Raw genomic sequence first — 19,915 nt, 5'->3', positions numbered from 1 at the left:
ACCAATCAATAACATGTATTGTTCATGAGCTGACTGGGGACAAAAGAGAGACTACAGGTGGAAATCCAAAGCAGATAATTCTGTTTGAGACAGGATGTGAAGTGAGGGCTGGAGGCAGAGTATGCCCTGAGAGATTTCTAGGGTGAAAACTCATGGCAGTCATTTTGAAAACATATGAATAAAAGGAGCAGATTTGAAGGATCCTCATGTTTGATCTTTGAAGACTGGTGTAGCACCTGAACAAATTAGTAGATGGTCTTGAATGTTTTCCCCTTTCACATAGCAACTTTCCTGTTGAAAAGCCAGAAAAGGAAAGAAAAAAAGAAAGAAGAAAAAAATAGAGCTGCCTCAGTGATGAGAATCCAGTGGAATCAGACTTATTGGTTTCCTGTGAGTACAAAGACTGTTCAGTCATATAGTTTCTGGACCCAACTCCTCTGATGTACCATTTCCTGGAAAGGAAAAAAATATAGTGCTGGGCACTCAGAAGCATTCTTATAGTTGGCAGCTTGGCAAGATGTTTCTTGCAGCCTAGCAAGTGTTAGGATTTATTTCTTCAGGTCACAGATTCAAACTGTGAGAGCGAGTTTGTTCTGCATGAACTAATCAGCCAACTGCCCTTTGAGCCAGAACAGCATTTAAAGGGAGATGAGAAGATAACAGTGAAGGCACATGGATACTGTGAGAAGGAATAATGTTCTTTTGTGATTATTGGGGCAGACATACTGGTATGCAGAGAGTGGAAAAGGACAGAGAAAACACTGTTACTTCACCACCTCATCATTAATTTCCTGACCTTTAAAAGCTTAAAGTCTTTTTTTTTTTTTTTAACAAAGTACATGGTTTAAATCTTAAGATTTTGTGCTGTTTGCTTGTATGCTAATATGCAAGAATAAACTAAAATCATATTCACAAATGAGAACTTCATGCTAACATGAGTTTTACTTCTTTTGTGTTAGGTATAACACTCACCTTGTGCCAAGATGGCTTTGCCATCTTACCATTCTATTAAGGGTACAGACACTTTTGTCATTCAAGGACACTTCTGTAGAATTGCACAAATCCTTGCCACAAACCAATAAAAGTTTACATGAGTTCAAAACCAACTGGATAATCTCATATGAAAAAACAATCCAGGTCAAATAAACACCTAGACCCTACTTCTGTCTCAGGAAATCTCAAAGTATCAGGCACTAGTGGCTGAGAAATATTACTGCATGCTTGTCTTCCTTATGTGATCTTCCCTAACCACCCACTGCTGACTAGTGTCGCTGTTAGACAAGTATACAAGCCTGGATTGACCTTCTGCTTGTCTTCTGCTCTGACATTTTGGCTTCTACATAGATGGATCATATTTAGCTACCATATAGTTGGCTACTGTAAAACTAAATTTGCTTTTAGACGTAAATCTAACAAGTTTAGAGAGCCAGAAATAGATATAATATCCTGGGGTGTCTCTGCACTGTGCAGAGCTCAAGAGCATAGTAATCAGATGCAGAAGGACTGGGTAAGAATTCAGAAACAGGATAATCGATCGGGAAAAGTTAAAGATGTCAACAATCCTAATGTGGACCATAAAAAGAAGTGCAGTAGGATTCAGTTCCACATTGACATTTAAAGTCTTAAGTTGTGAATCAGGTGTCTATACCCCATGCAGCACAAGGCAATCACGTCAGCTAAGTGTGGTGTGCTAACCCTTAAGAAGGCTCCTGCTGACTGCTCAGCTGACTTGTGCTCAGGGCTTGGCACAAAAAGAGGATTGTTTCATCTGCCTGAATTTATTTGTCCAGTGCCATCCGAGATGCCCTAAGGTATCTGAGACATCCACTAGGTCCAGTAGATATGCCCTCAGTCTTGGGAAGCCTGTGCCCTTCTGGAGAAGTAGCTAGAGAGCAGGGAATATCATGTAACAGAGGACACCTCTATTTATCCCACTGAACTAAGCCCTAGATCTTGTCCAACTGGAAGTATGGATGTGCAGCACATACAAGCAATCTTCTATATTTAGGAGTGTTTATCTGGATCTGAGGCTCATGTAGGGTGGGCAAAAAAGCTGTGAGCAATATGGACTGTGTTGAAGAAGGTGTATCTCTGGTTACTAGAAGAACATCACATTTAGCATGGCTTGATCCACACTGCCCTCCACTATGTAACAGCCATTTCTAATTAGTGGGGGAAGCTATCAACAAATCAGATACTATCAAAAAACAGTGTGCACTCCAGAAAAACAGTCTTAGAACTTGGAAAATATAATCCAAATATTAGGAATTATGTTTTTGGTCCAGAAATGACTTATGTGCTTTCGGAGAGTTTTGGTTTCCCTCAGCTGCTTTCAATGTGATTTTTTTTTTTTTTTTTTTGAAAAGCAAATGCTTTGTCCCTTCACTTATTCTTTCCCATACCAGGAATTCTGGCAGCTTTTGTTATAACAGTGCAAAAAATTCAGATTAATTGACTGCTCCCAGCTCTGCACAGCATCTGTTGGGAACACTCTGTCCTTCTGCCCCACTTCTCAGTGGGGTGAAGTGAAGGTCTCTGATCCCTTCTGACCGTGTGAGATGAAGAAGCCAACAGTAGCATAGCTCATTCTCCCTCTCTTTAGTATTGGTCCAAAGGAATTACCAACTCAAATAGACATTTCAAGATGGAGAGCAGAGAGGAAGAGAGACAAAATGGTGAGGAAGGCACAAGGGAGTGGGTGAGCAGAAAATGCTTGGACACATGCTTAAAAACAGTTGGAGGGAAGAGAGACTTCCCAGTCTACTGGTGTTTCTTTCACACCTTTCTCATTTTCTTCACCTCTTCACAATACACTCCTCCTCCAAAAAACCTCCTCAGGCTGGGAAGGAAAGAGTGTGTCCATTTCCAAAGGCAGCCTTCCCTGGCTCTGTTTCCTCGGAGGCAGGCAAGCAGATTATTTCAGTGTAGTGTCCCTTGCCAGGAACAGGTGTAAGATAAATCAAAATAAACCTCTCCTGGAATGAAAACAGAGTCCAAACAAAAAGTTGCAAAAGTTTAAAGTCACTTCTGAATACGTTAAAATTGCTTTCTTATCTAAGCACATCTGTACTGGAAAATTGAAAGTTGAATATGATTCTTTCCCGATGACATTTTTATCCAGCATAGCTCAAGTGTCATTTCCTCTGGCTTATGGGTAAAATCTCCATGGTCTTTCTATATTTTAAGAAGGCTTTAAGAAAATTCTATCATTATTTTCCTCTTATTATTTAGGGACAAAACTGGAAAATCAGGAACTAAAAAACAAAGCCAGAAAGTGAATTATGGGCAAAATCTTAATTTTATAGAAGTAAATAGAAGTATTTTGATTAACTGAACTGGGACTAAAGATTCACCCTATCTTGCTGTAAAGCACCAGGAAACATTGGAATGTGAATGAATACATGAGTAAATATATGAATAAATACAGTTCCAAACATCCCTGTCATGACTTACTAGAAGACAGATGTTCTTTCCTGAAGCACACTTATTTCTTTGATTTATTTCAAGCTAATATTTTGGGATCTTTCAAAATTTTAAGCATCTCCTCAGCTATGAGGTAGATTTTATTCAATATTTAGAGATATCTCTTAAATAACTATCTTTGCAGACAGCATCCTCCCGCATTAACTCCAGTCTGAGAATCTGGATTTTCTTGGCAACTTTTGCAGTGTTCAGTTTTGAACACTTGATTTCAAATTGAATTTCATGCAAAGTATTCTTTCATGTCAGACCTTTCAAACAGTACTGCTCAAAATTCCCAAGATTATATAGAAGCTTTGTTAATAGTGACTTGGTAAAAGTCACTATGTTAACAGCTAATGGGCCCAGAAAAAAAGAAAACTGATGAACCTAGAATGATGCATACAACATATTACATTTTTATATTGTCCAATCTCATTAAAATAGTGACATTAAGTAAAGAGGAGTGACCAAAGCCCAGTAATGTAAGAACATGAAATGCAGCAGTAGCTCATGAAGGATGCGCCAATCTGAGTTCCTCACTTCACAGAGGAAGTACTTCCTGTGGTCATGGACTGACCGAGAGACTCCTAATTATAAAAAGAGGCCTCACAAATAATCATAATGGGTTGTTTTATTTGTCATGGCTTTTCCAATACAATGTCCCTACTATGAGCTTATTGCATGCTTTAAAATTTTACACCAGTTAAAAAATTTGATGGGAACAGATAAAAGGGTGAGCATGGAAACCTTACTAAAACATCCCAAAGCCTTAATATGGCTTGAGAGCAGCCCTGAGGAGAAGGATTTGGAGTGTTGGTTTATGAAAGATTTAACATGAGCTGGCAGTGTGCACTTGCAGCTCAGAAGGCCAACTGGGTTGCATTAAGAGAAATGTGACCAGCTGATCGAGGGAGGTGATTCTGCCCCTCTACTCTGCTCTCATGAGACCACATCTGGAGTAGCGCATTCAGTTCTGGGGCCTCCAGTTCAAGAAGGACATGGAGCTATTGGAGCAGGAGGGCCATGAAGGTGATCAGAGGGCCGGAGCACCTCCCCTACAAGGACAGGCTGAGAGATTGGGGGCTTTTCAGCCTGGAGAAGAGAAGACTCTGGGGAGACCTTATAACAGCCTTCCAGTACCTCGAGGGGACCTACAGGAAAGCTGGGTAGGAACATTTTGCAAGGGCATGTGGTGACAGGACAAAGGGAAATGGTTTTAAACTGGAAGAGGGTTTCCTCTTCAGGGAAGAGAATTAGATTAGATACTAGGAAGAAACTCTTTACTGTGAGGGTGGTGAGACACTGGAAGGGGTTACCCAGTGAGGCTGTGAATGCCCCCTCCCTGGAGGCACTCAAGGCCAGGCTGGATGGGGTGTTGAGCAACCTGCCCATAGTAAGGGGGGGGACAAAACTAGATAATCTTTAAGGTCCCTTCCAACCCAAACTAATCTGCATTCTATGATTCATATACCGTCAGGACAATCTCTAAAGTTACAGGAATGAGATTAGGATGATGTTAGGAAATCATAGAAGTACAGAATCACTTGAGTTGGAAGGGACCTTTAAAGGTCATCCAGTCCAACTCCTCTGCAATTAACATGGAAAATGTAATTAATGAGCATTCCTCACCTACTCATAGCTCATATACACACTCAAACTACTACACAAACCTGCAATTTCTCCCTTTTTCTTGCATCTTCTTCAAAGTATAATGTAATAAAAAGATAGTGTCAGCTTTTTCTGCACTTAATACTTTGTCTGCATTTACTACTAATGGGTTGGAATGTCCTTCTAAATAAATATATGTCAATTTGAGCCAATACAGATTAAATGGACACTGCAATATTTTTTCACTGTCTTTATCAGAATAGAAAATGAACAGCTTTTAGTCATTTCAGAATCATCACTATATCTCCAAAAAATATTTGCATCAAGCATGATTTGAAGTCAACTCCATATGGTGTCAACAGTACAGGTTACACTCATATATGCATACTGCAGCACAGTAAGCAATTATTCCCACTTGCAAAGGGTTTAAAATATGTTTGAATCCAGATTTACGACAACACCCACATAGAAATAATTATTATAGAAATCAGAAATATACCAGTCCTTTGAAGTGCTTCATCATGCTTATAGCTATTATCAGAACTCCCTTCAAATTTTTTTCTGCAGCAATCTCCACAGCTAGTTGGCTGGGGCCTGAGAGTATCATTTAACCAATGTAGAAACGTACTTTGAATTTTAATCGGACACTTTGGCACACGATGAACACAACACACATTCTGGAGCACTATATTCCAGCATGCCACACTATAGAAATATAACAAAAATATTTTCAATGGGATCTATCTCAATAAATTGGCTGCTTAAGGCAATTAAAACATAGCCTAATGACTTACACCTGCAGCAATACAGGAAAATAAGGTGGGTTTTTTGTTTTTTGTTTTTTTCCAGATTCTTAAATTTATACAAACGCATCTACAGGAAAAGCAGATTTTTTCAAAGCCAGTAACATATCCAGTCTTGGTGTACTTTGTGATCCTGTAGGTTTGCTTAAAAAATAAGACATCCATAGAGTTTAAGGCAGGCTTCTGAATATGCCAAACAGAGGGGCATTCAGAGAGGAAAACAATTGTATCATTATTCATTGAGCACCTGTTGAGAAAGGTCACAGAATGGAAAAGGTTATCTCAACTGGCTACAAAAATGCTTTTAGCTTCAAACAAGGGATTAACCACTTCCCTCTACTGGTTCAAGAAAGCAAAGAGCAAAATCCAGCATTAGAGCACGCAGCAATAGTTAATTTATGAAGAGGCAAACTGCAATGTTTTTGCCAGGTGGCAGTTCTTTTGCTTTGTGAATAGTCCCCTTGCTACAGAATCAGAGGGATATTTCACATAGTTAAAGCAACAAAATCTGGCCTAATATGGGTTGAACTTCCAATGACCTCCTCTAAATATTAACCTCAGAAGTCAAGAATTTTCAATATTTTTATCTTAAAAAGATGCAAAATCTTTATTGAAAAATAATTTTAGGATTGAATTCGGAATTAAATCCCAAAATAGAGAGGAAATCGATAGCAAAATAAGAGAAATGATGGATGTTATCATATTTTTTTAATTGTCTCAATGGAAGGAGCAGCACTATTTATTGATAAAGCCCTGTTCATTTTGTATAAGATTGTCAAAATCTGCAAACTGCATTTTTGAAGACTATTCTGGAGACATTCAGTCTTCTTAAGTTACATGAATTTGCCCTCTGTAAAATGATACGATGTTGTTTTTAAGCCTATTAAAAATCATTTTGATGTCATCCATTGAATTATATCGCCTGAACATCTCTAGAGCAATTTGGGAGGGCAGGAAACTTCCCACAAAAACCTGAGTAGATTTGCAGAAACAAGATCTCAGCTTCGAAATAAATAAATAAATAAATAAATAAATAAATGAAAAAGCTTAACCATCATCACTAACAACAACAGCAGAAAAACAAGCAATACAAGACATGCTTGAGTTTTGAATACACTAAAAATAATGGTGCTTAATATATTGAGTCCTGGCAGAATTTGCTTTCAGCAATGGCTGAATATAGGCTTTTCTTTTCTGGTCAGAGACCAGATCTTTCTGCTTGGATGCCAGACAGGTTATGATTAATCGTCACCTACTAGTAAAAATAATTGGCAGGATATCTTCAGGAAATTCTTGGGATAGATGATGCTGATTTTTGCAGATGTTGTTGTCACTCCAGCCAAAAGGTCTTTGGGTTTTCAAATATATGACAGTCTCTGGATGGAAACTGTCTTAATTGTCCTTGCTGGCAAAACATGCTGGTGATTTTGTTTCCTGTTCTAATTGTTTTTCAAGATGTGAAACTACTTGGTATTTTTAGAAGCAAGAAAATGAAATAGGTTTGTCTACCAAGATCCTTTTCAGAGATAAACACAGACGAGTGTGAAAATTGATTTTTATTGCTTTAAAAAAACAGGAAGACAGGACTGCATGGCAACAGTACACAGAAAATTAAGAAGTTAGACAAACGTGCAATATTCTCTAGGCACTGAAGTGAAATTTAAGAAAAACAGAAGTAACAACTTTTACTCAACTGATCTTTTTCTTCTTCCAACAATGGCTACATTAGTCACCAGCTTCAACTCTAAGCAGTGCACTAAAGCTGATCTGTGCATACAAACTCAGGTTTTCTTACTCATCAGCTGAGCCTTACCCCAGAGACAAGATCAAAAGAGACTAATCATCTTGAACCTTTGTCTTCATCTTTATTTTTCATTTGCAATGTACTGGAATCATATGAGTAAGCAAATTATTTCAATGTGAAATGAAAGTGGCTTCCTGGAAATACGGACATTTCTTTGGAATACAAATTAATTTAACAGAGCCAAACTGTATTTGTTTAGACAAGCAGCTCTCCAGTATGTAACCTTATATTTTGTGGCTGAAAGAAAATAGTAGGAATTGATATTACTTGTGATAAATTACATTAGAATTTACAACACGCGTATAAAATAACACATGGTGTTATTTATATGATGTGTAAAATCTATATAATAATGAAATAATATAAATGAAGTGTAACAGTATAATACAAATAAGTAATATTTCATGTATTTTCAGTGCCATGGAAAATAAGCACTCTTAACTGTTAATCTCAGGTGCAGTGTGGAGCCAGGAGTTGGACTTGATCCTTGTGGGTCACTTCCAACTCAGGATACTCTATGTATGATTCTATGATTTCAGGTTGTGGCCCAGGTTTCTATATATGCATCAACAGAAAATAAGAAGGGAAGTGGAATGCGGAAACACAAAACAAACCTGTTATAAAACTGCTGCTAAACATTTGAAAGCTGGCTCAGTATTTGAAGTATTTCTTCATTCCATTCTAAATAAAAATGATTACCTTAAGATTTCTTGCTTTAACCACAGGAAACATGCACTGTTTCTACACCAGGGAGGAGACTATCCCAAGTTTTCTCTATATACAAATACCCCAAGCAGCACTAGTGAATCCCTTTCTTCACAGGCATCTTAGCCTATCTTTGCTACACCTTGAGTAAAACCCTTTACCATATAATGTAGTCATATGTTACTCCCAAACAAAAGGAAATGAAATAGAAACAAGTCCAAGTCACTCTTTAGCAAAGCTAACCAAATACAAATTTGGCATCTGTAGGTAAAAAAATTTATGAAATATAAAAGAATATTTTCTAGAAGTCAGTACTGGATGTGATTATTTTTTGACAGAAATACAAAATATTCCTTCATAAAGATCCAGAATGAGGAAGATGGGTCAGATTTTTGTTTTAACATTTTAAATCAAGGTTTCTAATAACAAACTAACTTCATTCTCCGGCATGGATCAAGTGATATTATTCATTAAGATGCCCACAAGCTAAAAGTATACGCTCACTGCTACTGTGTAAAAGTAACACATTTTCAAGCCATTATGACAAATGTATAATAAATAATGTCATTTTATCTTCTGTTATAAAGAGCCAAAATACTTCTCAGTGGGTTAAGCATCACAGTAGCTCAATGAGTCCAGACAAGGACCACTAAGATGATCAGAGGGCACCTTTCTGTGAGGAAAGGCTGAAGGAACTGGGCTTGTTTAACTTGGAGAAGAGAAAGCTCCAGAGAGACCTCACTGTGGCCTTCCAATATTTGAAGGGACTGTAAAAACAGAAAGGGGAAGGACTGTTTATGGGGGTAGATAATGATTGGACAAGGGGGAATGGTTTTAAATAAAGATAGGGGAGATTTAGGTTAAATGTTAGGAAGAAGTTTTTTACACAGAGGATGGTGATGCACTGGAACAGGTTGCCTAAGAAGGCTGTGGATGCCCCATCCCTGGAGGCATTCAAGGCCAGGCTGGATGTGGCTCTGGGCAGCCTGGTCTGATGGTTGGCGACCCTGCACATAGCAGGGGGGGGTTGAAACTACATGATCATTGTGGTCCTTTTCAACCCAGGCCATTCTGTGATTCTATGACTCTAAATACTGAAATTTAATTTTTTTATTCAGTCCAGATAGGAATAATGACATTAAATGTTCCCACATTTCTCCTTTGTAGAGGTACCAGTTAAGGTTCATAACACTGTAGAGTACACGCTCTTTCTGTGGACTGAATAAATCCTCAGCTAACATCTTTATATTATTAACAGCTGGCTCAATAAATCTTAAGAAACCAAGGGCCTCCTGCAAGCTAAGATTAGCTTCAATTACCAGCCTTTCATGGATTTATACTTTATTAGCCTTCTCCAATAATTGATCCTAAAGTTATTGATATGCATCTGCCAAAAGGAAGAAAGCAACAGTGATTCACCCTGAGCTTTATTTGGCTTTAAGACAGGATGACAGAAAGATATTTAAAATCCTATCTTTGGCGTTGTTCACCAGCACAGTTTGTATCCAACCAAGGACACAAACCACAAGTAACACATGCAGCAATTTTCCATAAATCCTCACTTACTCTGCCCAGTAACTGCTTCATGCCAGAGAAATTATGCCCTACAAACACTGTGAAAGCAGTGTTGGCTACTCTACTACGTCTCAGGCTTTCCCCTGCACGGTAGCAGACCTTCCTGAAAAGGGCTGCTGCTGCTGTGAAGGAAAAAACTGAAGAACTTCTGGAGGGAAAGAGCGGGATGGGTGGTGAGACACATGCCTGATAAATAACCACCTCATTAAGTCAGACTGTAAAAGATGGGCATAGTTACAAGCAGGAAAAACACAAAATAACTGCAGGCATGGCAAGACGTGCAGTGAGAAAGGACTAAATAATTCAGGAGCAGTTAGTCAGAAGACAAGTATGAGATGGCAGATAGAGGTATGCAAACTAGCAAAAGACAAGAAGGCCTGGTGGATGCCTCCTATTTACCCTTCCTTATAAAAATGAGATCAAAAGACAATTTATATCTGATAAGAAACAACACAACATGCAATTAACCTGTAAAATTCATTGCCATAGGACATAAAAGAATAACGAGAGAAAATTAATTGGACTGGATGTTTCACCATGGACTGCTGGAATTAGGTTTTCAAAAATTCCCATATAAGCGTGTGATTGAGCAACAAGTATGAACAAACTGCTCAGGGGATACTGGCAGCAGCTCACATGTAGAAAAAAATCATCTGGGCTTCTGCCTTGCCCAGTCCAGTAGGAAGGCAGCGCTCTGCACACTGGGCTCCCACAACAAGGCAGGAAGAAACGTACAGGACCTACCCTTGCATGTTCCCAGGCTGCATCTAAAGCAAAGCCATTGCAGCAATACAGGAGTGGAAAGGCCAAAAACCATGGAAATAGAAACTGAAGGTGAAAGTAGACAGACAAAAATTAATTGGGAACGGGTAAGGAAAATTAAGAGGTAAAGTTGCTGAAAACATCAGGGGAGGTAAGTGTTCTCTGATGAAGAGGAAAAGTCTAGGTAGAGAGAAAGGGATATAGGAATCTATTCTCCATTTTGCTGAGGGGGAAGCAGGAGATGCCCAGGACCTAGCTGAACTATCCAGTGCAGATGCTGAAGGTAGAAAGATGGCCCCTCTGTGTCACCTGGAAGAGATGTTTTTTCTGACCCTTCCAGAAGCATGCACCTCTCCCTTCTGAGTGATCACAGCTTGCATTCCTAGCCTACACAGCCATCCTGCATGGCTGCACAGGCAGAGTGAATACCTCCAGGAACTTCTCAGTTTCCATAAATACAGAATTTACTGCATTTTCCAGCCACTTTATCTCCAGGAACAAAGCTGTCTACACTGGTGGGTGGGAAGCCCATGAAGGACTATGGTGCTAGCAAGACTATTTTTGGAGAATACAAGTGCTATAATCCTGAAGAGAAGCAGGAACGAGTACAGTACTAGCTTCAGCTTTCTCAAATTCCCCCATCTGGCTGGAAGGAGTTGCTGACTAGCTCAGGACTGTATCTGATGGTCTTTGCAACCTGCCACTTTGTTTGGGGTAAGTGCAATCCCTTGGGCACATCTAAAAAGAAGCAGTTCCCAGTGTGGGTCTCAGGAGCAGGATGAGATGACAGAGGTGGGCCTGGGTCGTGTGGCCATTCTATCCCCATGGCTGCTCTCCGGGTGTCACAGACCCCAGGACAAGGTGGCATGAGTGGGCCACTAACCAGAGCTGCCTCTTTCTGTGGTGAGAACAGATGGTTCTGTCAGGCAGTAATAAGCACTTATACTGTTTTGGAACTGACGTGTTGAATTAACACAGGTCTAGTGGACATGTTCTAGATCTCCTGAGACAGCACTGTCATTTCCCAGTGGAAATGTAAAATCTTTACTTTGGAGAGTTTAAGCAAAATCTTAAAGGTAAAAAAAAGTGTAATCTTTAAGAGGAGACTTCATGTTCCAGCATCCTGGTGCTGAGGGGTGGGTCGACAGGAGAGGAAATTAACATGTGCAGGACATGCCCAACTTGCTTTCTAGATTTATGCAAATATTTCCACATAACTGTATTAAACTTGGGATATATTAAACTCTGTTACACAATGAAACAATGCTGTTACATTGTAAAATTCTTCCTAATTGCTCTATTTAACACAGCAGCTGTAAAAAGGAGAAATTTAAAACCTGTATTTTTTCCTCCTGTATACAAGTTATTTTATTTTTTTTTCAGCAGCAATTTGAGGGCAACCATGCAAGGCACAATCATTAAAGAGATTGTTGTAATTCCCACTGGACTATTGTGCCCATCAGGCTTCCAGTCCCTTAGCAGCGCTGGTGGCAACACACAGCTCTCCACAAGGACATAAAAGAATGGAAACATCTGTGGAAACCAACATTCTTCAAGCCTTTTAATTGCTTATAAGCTTATTGCAAGGCTGGATGAAGACATCCGGCAATCAATTTGACTATTCTGAATGTAACACTGGGCAAAACTTGCATTTGTAAGCCTGAATCTACAGTCTTCTTTTAGCTCACACTGGCTCCTGCACTGATGACCTGAATAGAAATAGATCAGTCTTCACAAAAGGCAGCAATAAAGCCAAAACATTAAGTAGGTAAAAAGTAATAATAATAATGATAATGCAACTCAAACTGAAAGCACCAAAGAGGCTGAAAGTCATTCAGCAAACGTAAGACAGAAGCACACTGCCCGCTACTGTATGGTGCAGGGTGAATATAAAACAAACAAAAGTGTGCACAAAGGTTTGTCACTAAAGTTTCCCTATTTTCATACTGCTTTGAAACTATTCTAGAAAGATTCCTTCAGTACATGCCAAGCAGATAATCCTTCTTAGACTTCTTCAAATTTCGTCATCAGTGCTCAGAGTGTGAGGATGGGTTATCATATGAGAAAGGTTGTTTTTTTTTTCAGCAAACACCTGCAGGAGTAGTTAATTGTGGCTCAAATGAACCGACAGTTGTCTGATGTACCGTGCCAAGGGATTAACATTGACATTTATGTTCATATGCTGCTTCAGCACCCCTAAATAAGTATCAGCTTGTTGGTATGAGGGCTGCTCTGAAAGTAATGCCACCTATTATGTTGGTGCATGGCTTCATAGGAGGATGTTGGTGGTATGGCAGTAGAGGTTGAAACTTCCCACCAGTAACATTTTATTGTCATGTGACAGATGACAGCAGAGAAGCAGACACCCAACATGGCGTCTGACATGGAAGTGCGTACAAAGCAAACAACGAGGAATTAAATTCCTCCATGCATTATAAATGGCACCCACTGACTTTCACTGACACTTGCTGAACATTTGTGGAGACCAAACAATGGATGTGTGCACAGTGAAGCTGCAAGTGGTGTGTTTCAGCAGTGGTGACAGTGATACGAAAGACAAGCCAGATTCTAGATGGCCAAACAGATTTTTATGAGCATGGCATGCAGGCTCTTTTTTGCCACTGGCAAAAATGCATAGCTAGTGGTGGTGACTGTAGAAAAATAGTGTTTGTAGCTGAGAATTTGTTCTATCTAATAGTGTTTTTGTGCTCTTTATAAACAACCGTTGTCATTCCTATATAAATGAATAGGAGGCATTACTTTTGGAACATCCTGTTGTAAGAGATTATTCTTTTACACCATTGTTTCAAAGCTTGCTGGATACGCAGACGGACAAGTCCAAGCAAGGCCTGGGCAAGGGCTGAGAATTCCTTTGTTTGAGGGACACAGATGGACAAGGCCAGGTGCAACGAGAGAGAGAGATAAGCCACAGCTTAACGGGTAGGAAGCAGTCTTTTGTGGGGGCTTATCTCAAGGAAGAAGGCCATATCAGGAGGTGCTGCACACGACTTGTACTCAAATGCCCAGGAATGCCATGATGGCAGAAGCAGAAGGATAAAAAGGGGACCTACAACCATGAGGTTGAGGTTTTCTGGCAACAGATTCCTCATGAAGAAGAGGTTTCTGACATGAGAAGCCTCACGACCTGCCTCTCTCCCTCCTGGACTTGCTCTGTGCTCTACCAGCATGCTGAAGAAGAACAAAGGTGTCTGCTATCAGATCCCTCACTACGGAATGCCTGCATGCTGACAGACTCTCCTGGTCCTGCTGCCTGAGTGCTGCTGCTTCCTCCCGCGTTTATCATGCTGATTCTTCCTGCTACCTGCTTGCTGCCCAAGGCCAGCCATGCTGCTGCTGCTCTCCCCCTGAGCTTTTGCCTCGGACCTTCAAAACGGCATGGAACGGGACCGCTGCTGGATCCTGGTGGTGACTATCCCTGCTTCATGCAATTCTAGCTTATTTCCTATCTTTTTTATCATACTCCTTCCCTTCCCCATCTCCCTGATTGGGATTTATAATAAACTGGTCAGACCAACATTTGAACTGTTGTTTCTTAATCTCATGCCAGGTATACAGATATTAAAAGAATCTCATCTCCCTCCTAAAAATTGGAGTGAGACACCTGTATAACACAGGTCTGAAATATGGTGATATTGCAAGCTAGTGATTTCATCAAGAAATTATATGTGTACTAAGGTAGTGCAGTATACTATACTAATGTAAAGGGTAGGAGCAGAAGTACAAAATAGCTAATGTCTACTTTAATAGGATGCTTTATGAACCTCTACGGAAATGTTATGAAATGATTCCAATTTCTGCTTGGAGAGCATAACTCACTGTTACAAAAGCAAAACGTTTATTGCCACCGAAGGTGCAATTCTTCTCAAAGAGGAGTCAAGGGAAAGAGCTGACAATGATCACAGATGGGAGTTGCAAAGAATGTCACACTACCAAAGCAGCTGATGTACAGCATGATAGCTGGAAAGACGCCACGAAAAATGAGTATTTCCTTGGATGTCAGTTATGCTCTGACATATTATTCTCTCACTTTTTTAAAAATGTGTTTTTTAGATGCTATGAATGATGGAATTTAAAAACAAATCAGCTACTTTGCTGTTCTTGAGACTCCGTATGCTGAGGCAGGCAGATAAGTGGCTTTGGTAGAATCATGTCTGACTCTTAACATTTCACACCCATGCTTATATTAACAATTACTTAATTTTAGATTGGAGGAACATTTACACACATCTAAGGTAATTGGAGCAATTTGTCTATTGGTATGATGAGAACTCAGCTTAGTAAGACAGCACATGAATACCTCAAATCAAATAAAGAAAAGTAGTGAAAACATATTTATAGACTGGGCATCTCTAGTAGCAACTAGTCAGTCCCTGAAAAATGCCAACAAAATTGAAGATAACAAGTCTAAAACAAGGAAATGTTATCTCCTTCTTGCACTGTTAGTTGCTGAACTCCTACTTACTGTAATTTTCCAAGTCATTGAAGCCTTATGATTCACAAGAGGCACTGGAAGTTCTATAATATGTTTTTATAACACACAATATTTTATAACACATAATATATAATAATAATTCAGATTTCTTATATGTGTAGGTTTTGTGAGATTCAAATGTGAGAGATCATAAATCATTTGAAAGACTCCACAAATAATTTACAGAATCTGAATGAATGTGTACAAACTAGTGTATTGTGTTAATCATGTGATATCGATCTCAGGAGACTTTCCCAGTAAAAATGAATGAATTAGGAATCATTGAACATTCTAGTTCAGGTACTAACTTATATCAGTCTTATTTGGAATGGACACAACCACCTAATACTTGGGAAAATATTTTCAACAGCCCTCTAAGGAAGTAATTCTAACATCACCAATACTTGCTTTATAGTAAGAGGTCTCTGGCTTTTAACACACAAGCTTTATCATAATTTTGTATTTCTTTTGTGATTCACTGCTGTCCTTCACAATCCCATGCTCTAACTCACTTCGTCCATTCTGGTGTGGATCTCTTCTAATTTGCACAACCAGAATCCACTTTTTACAAATGTCTGTTCTTCAGACAAGCCAAATTAGAACTTCTTCCATAGAAAATGAGTACAATTGACACAACCAGGTGACAGGGTAAACCACCGTCTCTCTCCAGACTAAAAGAGTTACTTACTGATGTTTGGATAACTTCAGTAAGGTTGAGAGATGGTAATTTCCTGCTCCAAATATGCCCCCCCCAAAAAACATTTAACTATACTTTATCTAGAATCCAGAACCTGGATTACTAGCTGCTCTAGATGACTGGGAGAAAGAGTCCTTCTCATTTTGATGATAAAAAGATCCAGCTTAAATATAAAATAGTTTTCCTTAGGGAAGAGGAGTTGATATAAATAATTTTGATTTCAGTTAATCAGTATTTTTTCAATGAAAAATCATTTAATTAAAAAAAAAAAACCATCCAACTCACTAGTCTTACTGATTTCTTTGGCCATCAGACACTTCAGCAGATGCACAGAATATGCTCAGCATTCATATAAAAATGTCAGCCCCTGAGACTCATGAAAATGGAATGTGTCACTACCCCACAGCTCCTCAGAGGGAAAGAAAAAAATATAAAAAAACCAGTTGAGTCAGGTTGCCCAATCCATGTCGGTCACTTCTCTGCTCCACATAATATGATAGCGATACTAGTAGTGAAATCGAGACCCATGTCAATTAGCAAATATAGGCTGTTCAATTTTTTAACACATTCCAGAGGGAAATTTCAGCATGAACTCAGCAGCAAGGATTGTCAAATATGAGGACATTCCATTAAATATTAGTTTTAAAATATAAAGAGTGACTATTCATTGCACATAACTATGGCTGCTGAAAGCATCCAAGGAACTTCTCAGTTTCCACTCTAAACACTACTTTTGTGAGCAGGTTTTCTATAATGAAGAGGGCAGGGTGTTCCTGAGATAAGTTCAGCATTGAGCTGGCAGCAGATGTTGGGAGAATGCCCCACGAAAAACTTTGCTCCTGCTGGAACTTGGTCTGGTTGGGATTTACAATGAGATGCAATGTGAAATGTGTCTCTTTGGTCAAGCATATACTTAATAACAGACCATCACTGGGTTATTTAAAGTTCAAATTATAGTAGAAAAGGACTGTTTATATTGTTTATCATGAGCAGCACATTTACTATCTGGCTGCATTTAAACAGTACTATGTATCTAAATACCAAGGTGACAAGGCACAAAACACATCATGACATAAAGAAGTTGAATTAAAATAAATTAAAGTTTCAACAGATCTTGCAACACTTCAGATATGGATTTGTTTATAAAGATCTGCCAGAAGTACCATATGATGGCTCGTTACCACTTTAATTAACAAAAAATAGATTCCAGTAACGTACAATTGCCACTGCTATCATCTAATGCTCTGAGATGTGGTTTGCCAGCCATGAAGTTAATGATTACAAATAATGAACTTAAGCTTCCTGTTGGGAATTCGCTCATTCTGCATCATCAACAGAATGTGAACTTGTGACATTTCCATCCTGCTATAATTTGACAAGAAGTAAAATAGAAGCAGCTGTGGGGAAACTACTAACAGGCTAAAACTGAAATACATACAACATCGTACCAGCTTGTCAGACTATCAGTAATTGTAGTTGTCCAGGAAAAATGTTATATTACTAGACACGGGCTAAGTTAAAGTTTCTTAAAAAAAATTCTGAAATGAAAGTTTCAAAAACCAAATTTATATTGAGAATTTGTGTAATGCTGAGGCTTTGAAATTCTGTGCTCAAGTCCTGCCAACCACATGGATGGACTGAAGAATTTTTTTTCCATAACAGACACACAGCAACAGTGGAAGAGCAACTGAAGACAGAAAAATATTATGTACAATAAGGAACAGCTACCTTCCTCTTAAACCACATGTAATAGAAGTTGTAACAGGCAGAAATTTATGAGAAAAACAGCAATTGCTAAGTTATAAACTGTTATAAACTAAAAGTGTTTTCAGAACCCAGCAAAACAAGGAACATATTTGGTGCAGTTACCTTACTAAAGTAAATTTTCTGCAGAAGATTAAAGTAGTTGGGAAAAAACGTTTGACTCATAAAACTATTCTTCTCTGCTATGGGAGGTCCTTTCTCAGAGCATTCAGATTGCAAAATAATGAGATATGCCGCGCTACTGTACCATAACCAGAGCTGATCTCCTATGGACTTTGTAATTAGCAAAAACATAAAGGACCATCAGTACCTGACTGCTGCTTGCTACCACATGTAGCAAGGGACTATTCCTATCTTGGTGCCTTTTGGACCATTCTCAGAAAAAGTATTTAAAGGCTTTTTTAAAGGACTTTGCTTAAAGTATTAACTAATCAGCTGATAACATCAGATGTATGAATGAGATATTTCAAGGGAATTGGGAAAGACAGAGGGAAAGTTGATAGCAAGATCACAAAAAGAAGTCTGGAAAACTCTCTAGAACATTAACTCCTTCCACATCAAATATAAAGTGAAGTAATATTAGGTCTTAACTATCCTTACAGCCTCTCTCGGTATCAGAGTCCAGAGGGGAAAACCTTAGTAATAAAATATAAAAATGAACATTTACTCCCATGAGTTCGTAAATGATGTACACAAGGATATTTAAAAATAATAGCCCCATTCTTTCTTCTGAAAACAGAATTGTCAGAGATCATAGGTTTATTCATCCCTTTTTCCTACCAAAGAAAAATGGATAGATTTGCTTAGATCTAAATGAGCTAAGTATTAATCTTAACATAGCCACAATTACTGCTCAGTCCCTTACAATTAACATTTCTCCACTAACGGTTTCATTGCATGTTTCTATTGTGCATTTTTTGTAACTGAATTAATGTGAAATATGGTAAAGGTGTGGTATTGTAAATTGATAATAAAGGTTGAAAACAGAAAGGAACATGCTGACATTATGTTTCATTATCCTCATCCTTTGCTATTTCTCTGTGATCTCCCAATACATTAGCGGCCTAGTTCTACTCTGGTTCTGTTGACTTTTTTTCCATAAAAATTGTTTTTCCCTTGTTTCTCATATTCTCATTCAGTTCTTATTGGTTCTCCAGCTACTTTCTGAACTTCTCATGTCTACCAGCTTATTCACTGCTCAACCCACCTTTCCAGGGCACATGCACTGAAGAAGGTCCTACCACAACTTTTAACCAAACCAGTGTCTCCTCTCCTTTCGATATTTACACGATACAGTATGTAATTATTACTGACCTATCTCAGTAAGATTTCAGTACTCTCTTCTTAAGTAGCTCTCACTCCTGATACTTTTGAAATGTTTCTTTCCTAAATAATGATTACCTTTCCTATCTCCTACTCTGATCCACATGCTACAAAGGATCGAGCTTTGTTGCTTTATTTGGCTCTAGCTATTCTTCAAAGCTATGAAGCCCATGGTGGTTTCAGGTGGCCCCTGTAGGAGGACTGCTCTTCCAGCACATTCTGACTTCTAGTTATATAAAACACCTCTATTTAGTGCTATAAAACACCTCCATTCTCATGTCTCTCTACTATAAAGAGTAACTTGCTCTCTATACAATTTCTAAAGCTCCTGCTTTCGTGAAGAAAGACACATTTGATGTTGGGGCAAGTGTGTGAGACCTGGCACCTAATGATCCTGGATAAGATAATGACACATCTTCCTTATTATCTGAACAGAACAAAGCAGATAAATTAAAGGTTGTTGAGAGGAAAGATATTTAGAGACAAGCTGAGAAGAAGCTCAGATCCTGAAGTTCCACAGGCGTTCTGTGAAAAGCATTGCCTCCATATAATTAGAAAAACAATAAACTATCAGATTAAATTAGTTAAACATTTGTGATTTCTACTTTTATTGGGAAACTCATTTCATGCAGGTTATATTTAAAAATAAGGATTTGACTGGTTGTGAGTCTATTTATCATTTACAGAAAGAATTTCTAGAGCAAAAGGGGAAAAAGAGACTCTTGGAACACCTGCAGATACTATATCCTATGCAGAGAGTAGCAATGGAGAATTGGCAATGTTGTCAGAAGACAGATTGATACTTGTTTCTTGGTAGGCTTTCAAATTCAATTAAATCTATGCATTTGTAATTACAAAAATTTTAAATAAAAAGGACACATAACATACATGCGTATGCGCATAGTGTCTATTCATATAAA

At 38.6% G+C, this 19,915-nt stretch overlaps 1 protein-coding gene across 5 annotated transcripts in view; it reads right to left on the bottom strand.

Moving 5' to 3' along the window:
• Window positions 1-19,915, bottom strand: part of KCNQ5 (potassium voltage-gated channel subfamily Q member 5) — a 260,022-nt gene that overhangs the window by 50,097 nt on the left and 190,010 nt on the right. The gene's annotated exons all lie outside the window — the stretch shown is intronic.

This window comes from Tympanuchus pallidicinctus, unplaced genomic scaffold, assembly GCF_026119805.1.
Source record: "Tympanuchus pallidicinctus isolate F22 unplaced genomic scaffold, pur_lepc_1.0 scaffold1, whole genome shotgun sequence".
Classification (NCBI taxonomy): Eukaryota; Metazoa; Chordata; class Aves; order Galliformes; family Phasianidae; genus Tympanuchus; species Tympanuchus pallidicinctus.
Note: the sequence above shows the minus strand (reverse complement) of the source record. Positions and strands in the feature narration are given on the sequence as shown.